At 42.6% G+C, this 16,224-nt stretch overlaps 1 long non-coding RNA gene across 1 annotated transcript in view; it reads right to left on the bottom strand.

Moving 5' to 3' along the window:
- The window catches only part of LOC131419934 (uncharacterized), a 152,993-nt gene that overhangs the window by 50,755 nt on the left and 86,014 nt on the right, over positions 1-16,224 (bottom strand). The gene's annotated exons all lie outside the window — the stretch shown is intronic.

Genomic DNA, 16,224 nt, shown 5'->3' with positions numbered 1-16,224 from the left:
AAGAAAATAAGATGTATTGGTGAAGGGATAGAGGGATAGATAGATGGACAGTATGTGATAAGGTAGGCAAAATAAAATGTTAATAGTAGAATCTAAGTAGTATGTTTCTTTCAAGTTTTCTGTATGTTTGAAAAAAATTTTTATAGTAAAATGTTGGGAAAAATTCAAGGCTACCACCCTTCTCTCCTTTTAATCCTAATTTTACCGTAGCCCCCCATAAACACTCAAAGGCAAAGGAGGATTGCCTTTCCTGTGTCTTGATATTTCACATAGAGTGAAGAACTCGTAACTCACCTCCTGGCCCAAATTTCAAGCTGTCTTTATGAAAGTGATTCACTCCCCTCCCCTAAGATCCATACGTCTTATTTCCTGCTGGCCTAGCTGACAGCTCCACTTTACACACAGTCACTACCAATACCACTCATGTCCCAGAATCCCCCCCTCACCCTGTTCTCTCAGGCCCCCAACTCCCAAACAGCTTCACACCCAAAAAAACTGCAGACAGAAAGAAGTTGTGGCCTCGGATGGAAATGCTGTTTCCGGGGCATTGGAACACCAAAGTCAACTGCAGCTTTCTGCTCTTGCTGTGACACAGGTGACCCTGTAGAGTCGCCAGCCTTGAAATTGACAGACAGGGACCAGTGTGCACTGGTTGCCATGGTGAGGAGGGACCTAAGGATAGTTTCTGCATGCCCTTTGGTGCCTGGCATGTCAGGTGCCTTGAGCTACTAGAGAGAGCTAAAAGCCCCTCATCAAATCATCAACATTTAGGCAGGAATTCAATTGTGTGCTATTGGTCTGAGGACCCTTCAGACTGTTCTGGACCCTTCAGAAACCTAGAAAATTAAGTATTTAAAGCAAACTGTATTTTTTTAATGACATGCTCATGTCTTTTTCAAAAGAAAGTTTAACTAACTCCATTTTGAAATGTTTATCTTTGGGCAATCACCATCCACTAGTCCAGTATTTGTCGAAATGCTGTTTCTCAAGCTATGGAATCAGAATCTCTGGGGGTGGGGCCCGGGTAACTGCATTTAACAATGCCCCTAAGGTTCTAGGCAAACTGAAGTCTGAAAAATACTGCTCTAGTGTAGCTAGATAAATATAACATCTCATGACAAAACAACAATTCTAGCCAGTAGCTCCCAAACTTCTCACTATTCTGGATCTTTTTTGTCACGTCCTTTCATCCCCATGGCACCGCAAGAGTAACGTTCTTTGAGAAATATTTGTCCCCCAAGCAAATTGCATTTATTGAATGATAATGACTTCCCCCTTTTTATCAAAAATTTATATAATTCCCAACCTGACTGGCAGAGAGAAGCAGTGTTAAGATATTACCTTGATAAAAAATTCACCTCAAATCAAGGAAAGTTTATCTTCCTTTACAGCCTCCACTCAGGTGAGTGTATACTGCTCATCAGGCTTTCAGAGATAAATAGCCCAAGCTCACCAGGACCACCTCTGAGCATCCCAAGGTGGGAAACTGTTGAAGAACTCCATGGCATCAAAGAGCCCGTTCTGAGATTCTGACTCATGTCAAACAGAAACAATAACAAGATCCATCCTCCTTCTAAGGAATATAAACTTATTTATTCCTTTATATACTTATAATCAACCCTCCTCCAGTATGGATAGAATTTAAAAAATTCACAAAGATTCATAAAATAATCTAAATTACAAATAGATGTACCATAGCCTGTTACTTGTTTCCTAATGGCCCATCTCCCCTTCTTCCACGGTATTGACTCCTCATTTTTAGCTAAAATACATAACTATCCACATTTCTGAGCCATCCTTATAGCTAGGTGTAGCCATGTGACTACACTCTGGTCAATGGAAGTTGTGTGTACAACTTCTAGGAAGTAATTTTAAAAGGGAGGCTTGGTTGTGTCCCTCTTGTCTCCTATTCTCCTTCCTGCTGACTGGATGCAGACATGATGGTGAGAGCTGGAGCAGCCATCTTGTACCATGAGCTGGAAGCTGTGTGTTGAGGATGGCAGAGCAACACATTAGAAGTCTTGGTTCCTGATAATCATGGAGCTGTCATTCCAAACTTGGACCACCTACCCAGAATTTTACTGGAGAGAAAATGAAGACCCTATCTTTTTTAAGCCACTGGTATTAACGGTTTTCCACTCCTCATAGCCAAACCTAATCCATGCTACTTATATAAATGAGAAAAAAAAAGATAGAAATATACAGAGATTCAGAAATAAACTTACTACGAAAATATATACCATAAAGACTTATGTATTTTCTAAAATAAGTCGCAAATTTAGCTTCAAGCGTTCTAGTGGTTAGTAAAAATTTTAAGGACACAATTCTCAGTGTCATAAGGCTTATTTTTTTAATTGCCCAGGAGAAACACAACTGTTCCTGATGCTAAGAACAAATTAATTTATCCTGAGTCTTCATAAAGAGGACACCCATCACGTAATATAATTAACAACAACTTCCTTATAGTAGAAACAACGTGTTTCATGAGGTTCTTCAATGTAGGCCAGGAGAATCAGTGTCGATAATTTGAAATTGCCCCGTCTACTTGTTTAATGCACAGTCATGCACCACATAACAATGTTTAGGTCAACAACCAACCTCAAGTACAATGATAGTCCCCTAAGATTATAATAGAACTGAAAAATTCCTATCGCCTAGTGACATCCTAGCCATCTTAACATCATACGGCAGTGCGTTACTCACGTGGTTGTGGTGATGCTGGTGTAAGCAAACTTACTGCACTGCAAGTCATATAAAAATATAGCACATAAAATTACAGTCATGTGCCGGACAACAACATTTCAGCCAACGATGGGCCACATATACAATGGTGGTCCCATAATATTAGTACCATATGGCCGAAGTGTGCGGTAGGCTATACCACCTGGGTTTGTGTAAGTACACATTATGATGTTTGCACAACGACAAAATTACCTAATGACACATTTCTCAGAACGTATCCCTGTTGTTAAGTGGTGCATAGCTGTAGTACACTAGATTGAATGCTTCTTTTCCCATCCTCAGAAACACTAGCTAGCTGGGCCTTGGAGAGGTAATGGGCTCAAGAATAAGAAGGAAGTTTAAAAGGCCAAAATATTATGCACTCAACCCATATCCAAGTTGTCTACCACCAGCACCAACACGACCCCTGAGAAATGGGCAGAATTCATACAAAAATACCCTTTGACATACCCCATTCAAACTTTCTTTTTATGACTTGTTTTCTCCTTCAGTACATCCTTGAAGTTATTTATTTATTTTTTTTAATTTTTTGTTTATTGCAGTAACATTGGTTTATAACATTGTAAAAATTTCAGGTGTCCATCATTGTACTTCTATTTCTGCATGGACTACATCATGTTCACCATCAAAATACTAATTACAACCCATCACCACACACATGTACCAAATTATCCCTTTCACCCTCCTCCCTCCCCCCTTCCCCTCTGGTAACCACCAATCCAATCTCTGTCCCTATGTGTTTGTTTATTGTTGTTATTATCTACTACTTAATGAAGGAAATCATATGGCATTTGACCTTCTCCCTCTGACTTATTTCACTTTGCATTATACCCTCAATGTCCATCCATGTTGTCACAAAGGGCTGGATTTCATCGTTTCTTATGGCTGAGTAGTATTCCATTGTGTATATATACCACATCTTCTTTATCCATTCGTCCTTTGATGGGCACTTAGGTTGCTTCCAAGTCTTGGCTATTGTGAATAACGCGGCAATGAACACAGGGGTGCATGTACCTTTGCAAATTGGTGTTTTCAAGTTCTTTGGATAAATACCCAGCAGTGGAATAGCTGGATCATATGGTAGTTCTATCCTTGATTTTTTGAGGAATCTCCATACTGTTTTCCATAGTGGCTGCACCAGTTTGCACTCCCACCAGCAGTGTATGAGAGTTCCCTTCTCTCCACATCCTCTCCAACACATATTGTTTCCTGTCTTGTTAATTATAGCCATTCTGACGGGCGTGAGGTGATATCTCATTGTAGTTTTGATTTGCATTTCCCTGATAGTGATTTTGAACATCTTTTCATGTGTCTGTTGGCCATCTGTATATCTTCTTTGGAGAAATGTCTGTTCAGTTCTTTTGCCCATTTTTTAATTGGGTTGTTAGTTTTTTTGTTGTTGTGATGCATGAGTTCTTTATATATTTTGGAGATTAAGCCCTTATCAGATGTATGGTTTGCAAATATCTTCTCCCAATTGTTAGGTTGTCTTTTTGTTTTGTTGATGGTTTCCTTTGCTGTGCAGAAGCTTTTTAGTTTGATGTAGTCCCATTTGTTTATTTTTTCTATTGTTTCTCTTGCCCGGTCAGATGTGGTGTTTGAAAAGATGTTGCTAAGACCGATGTGGAAGAGCGTACTGCCTATGTTTTCTTCTAGAAGTTTCATAGTTCCAGGTCTTACATTCAAGTCTTTAATCCATTTGGAGCTAATTTTTGTGCATGGTGTAAGGTAAGGGTCTACTTTCATTTTTTTGCATGTTGCTATCCAGTTTTCCCAACACCATTTGTTGAAGAGACTTTCTTTTCCCCATTGTATGTTTTTGGTTCCTTTGTCAAAGATTAGCTGTCCATAGATGTGTGGGTTTATTTCTGGGCTTTCGATTCTATTCCATTGATCTGTGTGTCTGTTTTTGTGCCAGTACCATGCTGTTTTGGTTACTATAGCTTTGTAGTATATTTTGAAATCAGGGAGTGTGCTACCTCCAGCTTTGTTCTTTTTTCTCAGGATTCCTTTAGCTATTCGGGGTCTTTTTTTGTTCCATATAAATTTTAGGATTCTTTGTTCTATTTCTGTGAAAAATGTTGTTGGAACTTTGATAGGGATTGCATTGAATCTATAGATGGCTTTAGGAAGTATGGACATCTTAACTATGTTAATTCTTCCAATCCAAGAGCACGGAATATCCTTGAAGTTATTTAAATTTAAATTTTATAGGTTATTTCAAACCTATTAAAAATTGCGTGTGTATGTGTGTGTACTGGGGGAGGAATTCAATGTGTGATTTTTCCACTTCTAGTCCCTACAAATCTCCGACTACACAATACAGGCAGACAATGAATAAAATTCAGCTATGTAAGGCCCTCATCTACCCATAAAACACAGGGACCAAAAATGTCCCATAAAACACAGGGACCAAAAATGTAAATAGGTAACTTATGGGTCATGTGTCCCAACTGTGAATGCCAAGCGGTGAACGTCAGCACTTTACATCTCATGGAGGAAACCAAAGTGGTTTCCAGCACACCATTCCTTTGCAGGAGCAGCAAGGCAGGCACCCCTGGAGCAACAGGGATATGTTTTCAGACTCTCTAGTGAGATGCTCACCGAGGGAACCTCGTACCTGCACCTTTGATTCCACAGCATTTCAGCAGGATCTTGCCCTCCAAAGCCTTGCTAGTCAACCCCGGGTCTCTTTCTGGATTTACCCTGTAGAAGGAACGATTTGTGAGAGCAGTGCATGAGGAATGAGTGGTGAACATGGACTACCCAAACCAGATGATTACATGCTTTGCATCCAACGTGGTCCCTTTATCCATTATAGCTAGGTCTTGTTAAAGTATACCTCCCTAAAGCCCAATATTGGCTTTGAGAAAAGAAGGACACGTTGTTTTTTGTTTGGTGAGTTTTTACCCTGAGCATCACTAATTTTCATGATGGAAATACTGCACTTACACCGTAAAATAAAGAGATGAGTACCTACCTGCAGAATACCCACTCATTCCAGGTGACCCAAGTCTCACCGACACAGGACACAAAATGAAGTCCTCTTTATCCCGTAGACACGATGACTGAGCATCTTTTTTTCCCTTTAATTTAAATTAACTATCCCATTTACCTAACTACAGACCAAAGTCTCAAAACTTGATCACTCTGGTCTAGTTGTTGTCCCCCAATGGTCCAAAGCCACCTTTTCATTTGTATATTGAATTCACAAACAAATTCATTTCCCACAAATGGGATCTCTGATTAGGATCAGCTTCATTTGAAACTGTGCTGCAAATGGGAAAATGAGAAGATTAGAGAACATCATTAATAGCAACTGCAAATAACTTTTAAATCAATCTGGATATTTCTCTCCAAGAAGTCACTCTTCTCTTCCATTTAGGAAATAGAAAATTATTGCCATTAGCAAAAATCTCAACAGCATGCATAACGACAGTAATAATGATAATTTAAAAAAAGTCAACCAACATCTGGGCAGATCTTTTTCATTACAAAATGCTTTCAGTTGCATCATCTCCTTTGATCTTGCACCTGCATTGTGTGCAGTAAAGGAGGTGTTTTTACTTCATTTCCCAGACAAAGGGCAGAGGGGTGGGCCGGGGGACTCAAGTTACTTAGGTTTAGGTCTCAGTTCTATCATGTATCACCTGAGTAACCTTGGACAAGTTACTTAATGTCTCTGGACCTCAGTAAATCTATAAAATGAGGATAAAAATAGTACCTACCACAGAAGGATGCTGCGATAAGCAGTAAACAGACATGTGGTAACCCTGGCAAAACAATGAAACTACTAGTTGAGGACAGAGGAGTGAACAGTTTAATCTGCAGAACCAGGAAGAACCTGGGCTTATCTGAAGCAAGAACTGATATAGGAGCAGAACCAAGATCAAACATTCCCAACACTTAACCTTTCTGCATTTCTGCCAGCCCATCAGCACGTGAGCACTCTTAAAGAATGAGAGGATTATTGACTCTCCTTTGGGGCTAAGATGCAAAGCAAACATTTGATGATCAATAAAAGAGTCTGTACATAAGGAACAGAACCCACAGAATTGAGCTTGGACTCCTGAAGCCTGGAAATGCCTGCCACATACTGCTTCTCCGCCCCAGCTCAGCCTAGGGTGGGCTGCGCTCTTAGGGGACAATGCACAATGCTGAAGTCCACGACTGGTGACAAGGTGGCAGGATGTCACCAGCAAGGATGCTCCAGCCCAAACTTCACTCAAGGAGCAAATCTCTTGGCTCAAGTCCAAACTTCAGGCTGGAGCAAATCAGGCCAGGGTGCTGATTGATGTCTGACGCCCAAGATGACAAACTGAAATATTCCAGTTAACATCAACCCTCAACCTAAGTCAGTGCCCAAATCCTGCAAATGCTGTTCTTTTGCCTGAGCGCTCTCTGTCTCTTATTCAAGACAGCGAAATGGGCCCCTCGTCAATCTTCACACACAGAAAGGAACCTCAAGGTGATCATGAACTTACTCCAACACAAATGACTACTGTTTGCATGAATCTCGATTTTCAAGTGTATAAAGGAATTGAGAAACTTTAGGTGTTGAGAGCAACTCTCCAGAATCACCAGAACACTCTTATTATAATATTTTCTTATAAAAATAAAAATATCTAAAAAAATAGTCAAATCTAAATTATGTATAACTCAATTACCATAAACATTTTAAAACCAGGATTTTCCTACCAACCTCCCTGGTTCTGAGCTATCTTCTCTCTTTAACTCTCTACAAAAGGGAGTGTTCAAAGATTATAGAATAATTTAAATAATAGCGTAATAATACACAAGGTTTTACATAGACATTTATTGTTTTAGGGTCAGATGGTAACTGGCAGATCATCTACTTTTATGCCCTCATTTTCCCAAGGAAGAAACTAGTATTGCCAGAAGTTAATTAACTTGCTTAGGATAACACAGAACATCAGTTCAGAACTGAGACCCGAACTTTTGTTATCTCACTTTTAGGATAGTTTGGACTAACTTTGATCTTTTATTTAACTGTCAGGAAAGTCATGATTTTCCTTTACCCTCTAGAATAGAAAAACCAATAACTAGGAGAGAAATACCAGTCCAGTATGGTGTTGTGTGACTCCAGCAGTTCAGCTGGCTCTGCACTAGAAATTCAGTAGCGGTTAGGACAGAAACTCTCTGAGAAGCATTGTGATTACTACAATAGCAAAGTCCAAAAAATAAAAGCCCTAACAGATGATCTGGGAGTGAGTCTTTCTAGAACCTGAAAAAGAACATGGCAGGTCACAGCCACTCAGCTGGGAGAGGAGACTGAAGAAGATTCAGGCAGAAGAACAAAACGCCTCTCCCAGGACTCTGGAGACCCTGAGCGCCGTCTCACAAGGTGTGACTGTCACGCAATGTGTCTGATTTTAAAAGAAACACAACCAGAGCTCACACATGTCCGTGAGCCCTGTGTGCTCCAAAGCAGCCACTGTGGGAAGCTGCAGATTCATGCCGAGACGCTGCTGCAGCTCCAACATCGACTCTTCTCTGGGACTCGCCTTCAGAGGTTCAGTGTGTTCTGCCAAATATCGACCATGGGTGTAAATCTTGGTCGTGTGAGGGTAGAGTTGCTTCCGGAAAAGCTCCAGAGTCAACTCTTGGCAATAAGGTGAGTGGTCAAGGCAGATAATAACATTCTGGAATAAAACTGAGTTGCATGTAGTCATTGGGTCGATTTCCCCTGTGGCTCATAAATTGGACCAGATGGTTCATCTAGAGGAAAAGATTCACCTTCATGGAGTCAGTCAGGAAAAACATTAAGGAATTACTAATGTGTGCATTATTGACTTCAAAATAAAGGCTTCTTAAGGGAATACTACTCAGCCATAAGAAACAATGAAATCCGGCCATTTGTGACAACATGGACACGCCTTGACACTAAGCAAAATAAATCAGAGGGAGAAAGTCAAATACCATATAATCTCACTCATAAGCCGAGGATAAAAACAACAATCACATGGAGACAGAGATTGGATTGGTGGTTACCAGAGGGGAAAGGGAGAGGGAAGAGGGTGAAAGGGGTGATTAGCCATGTGTGTGTGGTGATGGATTATAATTAGTCTTTGGGTGAAGATGATGTAATCTACAGAGAAATCGAAATACAATGATGTACACCTGAAATTTATATAATGTTATAAACCAATGTTATCGCAATAAAAAAAATAAAAGCTTCTTAATTCCAGGTCTTAATCATTTTGCATCTATTGACAAGTTACTGTTCTGTCTCGCATCTCATGTCTAAGCTTCTCTAAGGGATAGACCACTTATTAGATTGAGTCTAATTGCTGCCATTTGACCATTTTGGACCTACAAAAGTCATACAGTTCCAGCTAATAGATTTGACATCTTAATATTCTAACATGGTGGTGAGAAGGAGTTCCACAGTGTTAGGTAATATCACCGTGCTGAGTCGGACGATCCTGAACATCAATATTGAATTGCCAGAGAATGTACCAGCACAGGATGCTGAACAACCTCACAAGAGGTAAACATGAGTTTTCTCCCTGGATAGTTCTACTTTTAACACATTTAGGTTTTTTTCACTAACTAATCTAAACTGCACATTGTAAGGGTGAAAAAGTCTGCCAAGCACATCAACAAACAGCCTTTCACAATCAGGGCTATTCTGTAAGAAGCATCAGTCTTACCCTGGGTGATAATCTACGTACAACGACCATAATCCACGTTTGGAAGCAGGTTTGCTGACTTGGTCTCTCTGGGTCCCTGATTCAGCTAGACACGTGATGATCTGATGATCTGAACTTCACGGATTTGGCTAAGGAACAGAGTGCACCCCGGGCCTTCCCCGCTCCCTCCCGCAGGGCAGATGTGACCCTGAAAGTCACGGCTGAAGTCATTGTGCTGCAAGCCGTCTCTCCCCTCTGGTTTTTCTCTTCGTTTTTGGTTTTGTTTTTCCTCATCCTGCATTAACCATTAAAACATGATTAGAGATGCCGCTCCCCTACCCATTCATTTGACTATTCAGAAGGAGTCATCCAGTATCTCTAATCTGCCTGGGAGAAAGGACTCATCGGTTCTAGCATAGAATTTTCTGGTTATTATTTCAGTGCAGAATATCATTTAATGTTTGAGTGGAAAACTGTGTGCCATCCACCTGCCTCTTACAGAGCACTCCTCTCAGGAAAAGCTTTGACCAAAGAAAAATGTCACTGATAAAACCTGGCCCTGAGGAGTTTACCAGGTGATTGGCTAAGCTATCAGGATGCTGTGTTGACAGTGCTTCCCATCTAGATCAAAGCGCGGCCGAGTGGAAATAGGCAGGCACCACAGCCTGCTCTTCCCATGAGCACCCCCTGCACCTCCATCCCAGCAGTTCCCACCACTCTAAGTCATCGTCAGTGGGAAGTCACTCCGCACATTCAATTATACTGTGACAAATTTTAAATCGTTCACCTGCACCTCAAAAGGAAAAAATGGGGCTAGTGGCTGTAGAGTTATGGTCTCCACTGGGGTCTTCCTGATGAGTCCCAGGCAGGCAGGGAGGGGAGGTGTTCACATGTCCTTTGTGTCAGCTCATGAGCAGCTGGGCTGACCCAGCCCCCAGGTACCTTTTCATTATCGCTGCCAGAAAGGTATTTGTTTTTGTTTTTTTTTTTCAATAACCTATTTTGATTACAAAAGCATTATCTTTTTAATATTAAAAAATTAGATCATTTCACAATCTGTACGTGTATCAAATCATCATATTGTACACCTTAAACTTACACAATGCTATGTGTTAATTATATCTCAATAAAGCTAGAAAAGATTACAAAACGTCAGTGAGGAAAAAAAAGGACAATTAAAACATCATATTCTTATCCCCCAAGCTTACCACAGTTAACACCTATGCATATATTTTTCCACAATTACCACAGTTAACAACTATGTGTATATCCTTCCACACTTTCCCTCTGTGCAGGTATACATATGTCATATGTACATATACTGATATATATATAATCAGTCATATTTCCATGTCAATAAATTTTCTTCTAATCTAATACTTTTCAAATCCTCCCCTATTGTCCCCAAAATGTGTGTTATTGCTAGTTTAGCTACACCAGGATCCAATCCAAGACAATGAGTTATATAGAGTTATGTTCATTAAGCTTTAACTTAGAACTCCTCTCTTACTGCACATCATTGAGTCCTTGCAGAGAGCAGGCTAGCTGTCTAGCTGAAGTCCCATCCTCTAGATTTATTTGCCTTGTTGCTTCCTCAGGCTGTCTGTCTTTAAGCTTGTTCTTGCATCCCCACGTTCCCTGTACACTGGAAATTAGATCCAAAGGAATAACTTCGATCCTTTCCTGGCTAAATCCATCAGAGATGTGGTGTAGTTCATATTACACCACATCAGGACACATGTAACACGTGGTTCCCCACGATTAGTGATGCTATGATTGCCCACTGGACTAGGAGGGCGAGACTTAATCCATCCAACCAGGAAGTAACCTTTAGGGTGTTACTTTGGCAAATTATTTTCCAGACTCTAAAACTTTGTAGCCAATATCTTGATCCCTAAACCTTACCATAAGTAAATAGGGAAGAACAGACTGGACAAGTTTGAGACCAAGAGCCAGGGAAGAGTAAGTAAGAGGGGAGGAGAAAAGCAAAGACTTTTACTTAGCGCTCGCAGCTGGAAGGAGAAGAGAAGATTACCGGAATCACGGTATCTCCCCTTTCCAAAGTAATCGATAGACTTTAATGAAGCTTGGCTAAACTCGCAGGCCCCAGGGACCCGGGTGGCACTAAACAACTGGTAAAGTCAGGTCTGGGTGCTGGGTAATTTCTTTTCCTGAAGAGCTCTTCACAGGAGATCATCTGGGATTCTGATTTCTAACACTCATTAGTCAAAAGTGACAACACCAGGCTCAAGTGCAAGTTCTTCAGACACAAGAACTGAATTTAATCCTCCACAGAGGGCCCTGAACTAAGTACCTGCTTCAGCTGCAATCCCATGGGCTGGGTACTGTCACAGCAATGAGGCAACAGCAGGGGCCTTGATCCCATCTCCCCCTCTCCCCACTTTAGTCTCACTCGCTATCCTGGGGCCAACGACTTTGTGACAAGGACCCTGTGCAGTGAGGTTGTTGGTTGAGCTACGGTTGCTGAGTTCACTGCTACACAGGGGACATCAGATGGGGTCCTCTCAGGTACATGTACCATCAAGCACCCACCACCACCGGGAACAAGGGACAGGGACCCAAAGGTGATCTGTTGGTCTTGTTGGCCAGGCATAGTACATGTTGTACTCTTTGCTTTGTCAAGATGACAGTGGCACAGTATTTAAGACAGCAGGAAAAACCTGAATTTGTCAATCCTATAAGCAAGTGCAACTGGAAAGTCTCAGAAGGAAGATGCCTCTGAAGATGTTTTCCTCGGTGCCCCTGAGCAATAACTCAGAGCTGAGGTGGCTCTGTCTGAGACTGCCAGGATGGCCTGATTTCCAGAATAATAACAAAGATGTGCAATTAACCTAGATAAGGCAAATTGGCCCAGGACGTGAGAGGAAGAGAAAATAAATACCACATCTCCCAGAGGCCACACACACACACACAAACACACAGCCAGAATTTGGCCTCAAGCAAATATTACAGGTGTAGACAGCCCAGTCTCAGTGACACTCCCAGGGCAGCTCCAGTAAGCCTTCCCACCTTCCCTACCACATAGACAGAAGACATGACAGGACTCCTGGGACCACCTGGCCACATCAGACTGCAGTGCTGCTCCGCGTGCTCTGAGCTAAAAGGGAGTTCTTTGCGTGGCAGGTAGACACACAGCCTTTGGCCAAATGGAAACTCAATAACTTCTGTCTAAATGATCCAACCAGGTAAATTTTCTCCTGATGGACATCAAGTTGAAAACTAAAAGGAAAAAGAAGAGCACGGTATTTAGAAAAATGGGTCCCAGAGGCTGTTCTCTCTGCTGCTTGAACTCTGGGAAGGCTCCCCTAGTCTCTGCTTCTGTACAAGAAGCTTGCACAGCCAGTTCAGCTGGCAGCGTGCCGGCCGTCCGCCAGCAGCCGTCATTAGCTGACTCTGACCTGCGGAAAAGCTGAACATAGAGCTTGGAGCCATTTTCTCCGCAGCTCAGCTCCTGTGATTCTCCCTTTCTAAACAGCAGCGGCAGCCCAGTTATGCCATCGTGTCTAAAGTGCTTGTCGCTTTTTGACCCCCGACCACCCCACTACGTTTCCTCGGGAAAAAGCTTTTTATGTAAAAGGTGCAGTGGTTCTCATTTTATTTGCTTTTCTCTCTATGTAGTTATGGATGCTACTGGGTTTTCTTTCTTTTTTTTTTTTTTTCTTTCTTTTTTTTTTTTTTTGGTGAGGAAGATTGGCCCTGAGCTAACATCTGCCAATCCTCCTCTTTTTGTTGAGGAAGACTGGCTCTGGGCTAACATCCATGCCCATCTTCCTCCACTTTATATGGGACGCCACCACAGCATGGCCTGACAAGCAGTGCATTGGTGCGCACCTGGGATCCGAACCGGCGAACCCCAGGCTGCCGCAGCGGAGCGCGTGCACTTAACCACTTGCGCCACCGGGCCGGCCCCGGGTTTTATTTCTTGATGGCTTTTGTACTCTATTAAAATCACCTGGAAGAATCAGGAGGGAGGAATAGAGTGTGTCCTTAGTTACCCATTGGCCACAGTAACTCAAGTCCACAGAAATCCAGCCCCGTTTCCCATTAAATTTACAAGCATTTAAAATACTCACGTGGATGCTGTGTGTTTTCTTTTGCATCCCAACTGAGCTTCTTTTTCACCCTGAGGTCTAAAGCCTGGCTGATTTTCCTCAGTTGCTTTATTCACTTAAAATGAATATTTTTACTAATAAGCAAACACCCAATTCTGTTCATTAAATCAGTGACCTTTGAATTTTCTGACACAGTCTCCTCCTAAGCTGGAGCCAACCCTGACAATGCTCCAGGTGCTGGGCAGGCACAGATAAACTGTCTGCCCCAGGAAATAATGTCCTCCCTGACTTAGATGGATTCTCTGCAGTAGATGACGGGCTCCCTACAAATCACAACCAAAATTGACCGCAGCTTGACTTTTCCAGATTTAAAGCCAATACAAATGCCCTCTCTGGCACATCAGTGGAACAGAATTGCTCCGGCCCCCCAGTCCTCAGTCTCTAGATCCTTGTCTTAAGGGGACCTAAGCCCAACTGGGCTGAACATATCTTGTAAATCCCTAGAGGCTCTCAAAGATCAGACTTCTCAGGGATCTTATTTAAAACACAAATTCTCAGGCCTCACTTCCCACCGACTCTTATCCAGTAGATCTTAGTGGGGTCCATAAATCTGCATTTTCAACAATATCCTGTCCCCACCCCAAGTAAATGGTCCCTGGAACTCACTTTGATGAACACTGTTCCAAGAGTATTCATCTCGATGGCTTTTAATCAATGCTGTGTTCACTCATTTATTCAACAAATAGTGACCTGCTATGTGTAGGATGTCACTCAAGGGGCAGATAAATTTCACATGGGGCCCTACCCTCAACAAGTCTAGCAGGAGAAATGAGACATTAACATAAATAACTACTCAAAGGGAATAAGAGGTTTGTCATGAGACGGGGGTAGAATTCAGAGGGGGAAGAGGTAACATTGAGCTAGAAGGGGATGGGGCATGGCTTTATGGCGAGGTGACATATGCGTTAAACCTGAAAGAATGCATAGTGTTCAGGCACATAGAGGTAGAAGAGAAGAGGTGTTCTGAGACACAGCAGATGTGAGCAATGGCACAGAGTGAGGAAGTGTGACGGCTGAGTGGGGAAGAGGGAGTCATTTAACCTGCTTGGAGCACAGGTTGTAACGAAGGGACACAGAAGCAAAGGAGCTTATATAAGAGAGTTGTGGCCAACCCTGGAGGGCTTTGAATGTCAAGCACAATACCACAGTCACGAGTGAGAGCTTGAGGTATACCTGGCAAAGGGGTGGACTGTGAGCAGAGTTGCAAGGAGCCCCGAGCTGCCCCAAGCATGTAGCAACATGGTGGCCCTGGGCATTTGCCCAGGGAGGGGGGAAGAAAGTCGACTGAGCTCTTCTCTGTAAGGATCCCTCAACCCTGCAGTCCAGCCAGAGCCTCATACATTACTCCTCAGACTAAGACGTCCAGTGTAAGCTCGCACCTTGCCTTGCAGTAACTCAGTAATATTTGAATATTTAAAACAGAGGATCTTTAATACTGGGAATTGATTACACAGTGAAGGAAGCCCAGGCCAAAAGGAGATGATGAGGCAAACAAGAAGATGAAAGCACAATGGGTGTTGAGGTTTTGCTTTTTCCCTGCCATTGAATAACATTATCTTCGTCCTCACTGACTTGGGGACAGAACAACACTTACTCAAGTGGCCATGTTCACAGCACACACCCATCCTCAGCCTACAGAAAGAGGCAGACTCCCAAGACATAAGCTTGGGGGCCACAAGGTCATCTGGGACCAGAGTAGAGAAGCAGGTGTCAGTGCCAGCAGGCCAGGCAGGATTCAGGTGAACGTGCCGTCTGGTGACAGCTGTCCTCCATCCTCGGCCTCTCCTGTGGAGAACTCCAGGCCCCAGCTCTCTTGATTTTCAGAGACTGGACAGAGATGAACTCCAGGGACCAGCTGTGCATGGGTGCACACTGGCTGGCTGTCGCCAGATCTGGGCTCACACGTGTGTGGTCTAATTGGTTGATAACAATTTTAAAGGAGGAGATTTCATATATAAATCCAGATTTCTACCTTCCTCAGCAAATTTAGAAGATCTGGAAAGACAATGCCATAGTCTGCTGGAGCTGAGGAGCATCTGCCCCTTTTAGAAAGGAAGTGCCTTCTCCATTTGCCTCTGTCCCATAGCTCCCCACGATTACATCCTGCCTGCTTCATTCACTTATATGACCTTCTCCCAGCTGCTGTATTTCCCTTGATGTGTAGCTTTGGACATCCTCTATATCCTGAAATTTTGAGCAAGAGAGGTCAGAAATGTATGAATTGTTCCACTACTGGCCAAGTGAGCTTTCCAGCAAACATCTAAAATGGTTGATGCCAGCCTCTCAGTCCTTCTACCCATCTGTTCCCACCAGTCTATACTACTCACTCTCTTCTCTCACTGTCAAGTCCTTGGTACATAGTTCCAAAGTCAGGGAAATAGGAAGCTCCTTCTTGGCATCAGGCACACAGTTGGCACTGAGCATGGGGTAGTGCTCCTCCCTGTGCCCCTGCAAAAGTAACTGTGCTTCAGAAACTAACACTCAGCTTGGCCTTCTCCAATCAGCCATGAGCAGGCTGGATGCTTGCTAATAGGCTCTAAGGTCATGCACTTCAATATAACATTTCTAAGTAAGACCAAATTCAAAGGACTGGGAAAGCAAAAGAGCTTTGGATGACACCCACTAAATCACAAAGGCCAAAAATAGAAGAGGAGATGTTGTGTTAAAAAGTTTGTCAGTACCAAGCAAAAAATATG

Source organism: Diceros bicornis, chromosome 22, assembly GCF_020826845.1.
Source record: "Diceros bicornis minor isolate mBicDic1 chromosome 22, mDicBic1.mat.cur, whole genome shotgun sequence".
Lineage (NCBI taxonomy): Eukaryota > Metazoa > Chordata > Mammalia > Perissodactyla > Rhinocerotidae > Diceros > Diceros bicornis.
The sequence above is the reverse complement of the archived record's forward strand: the minus strand, read 5'-3'. Positions and strand labels throughout refer to the sequence as shown.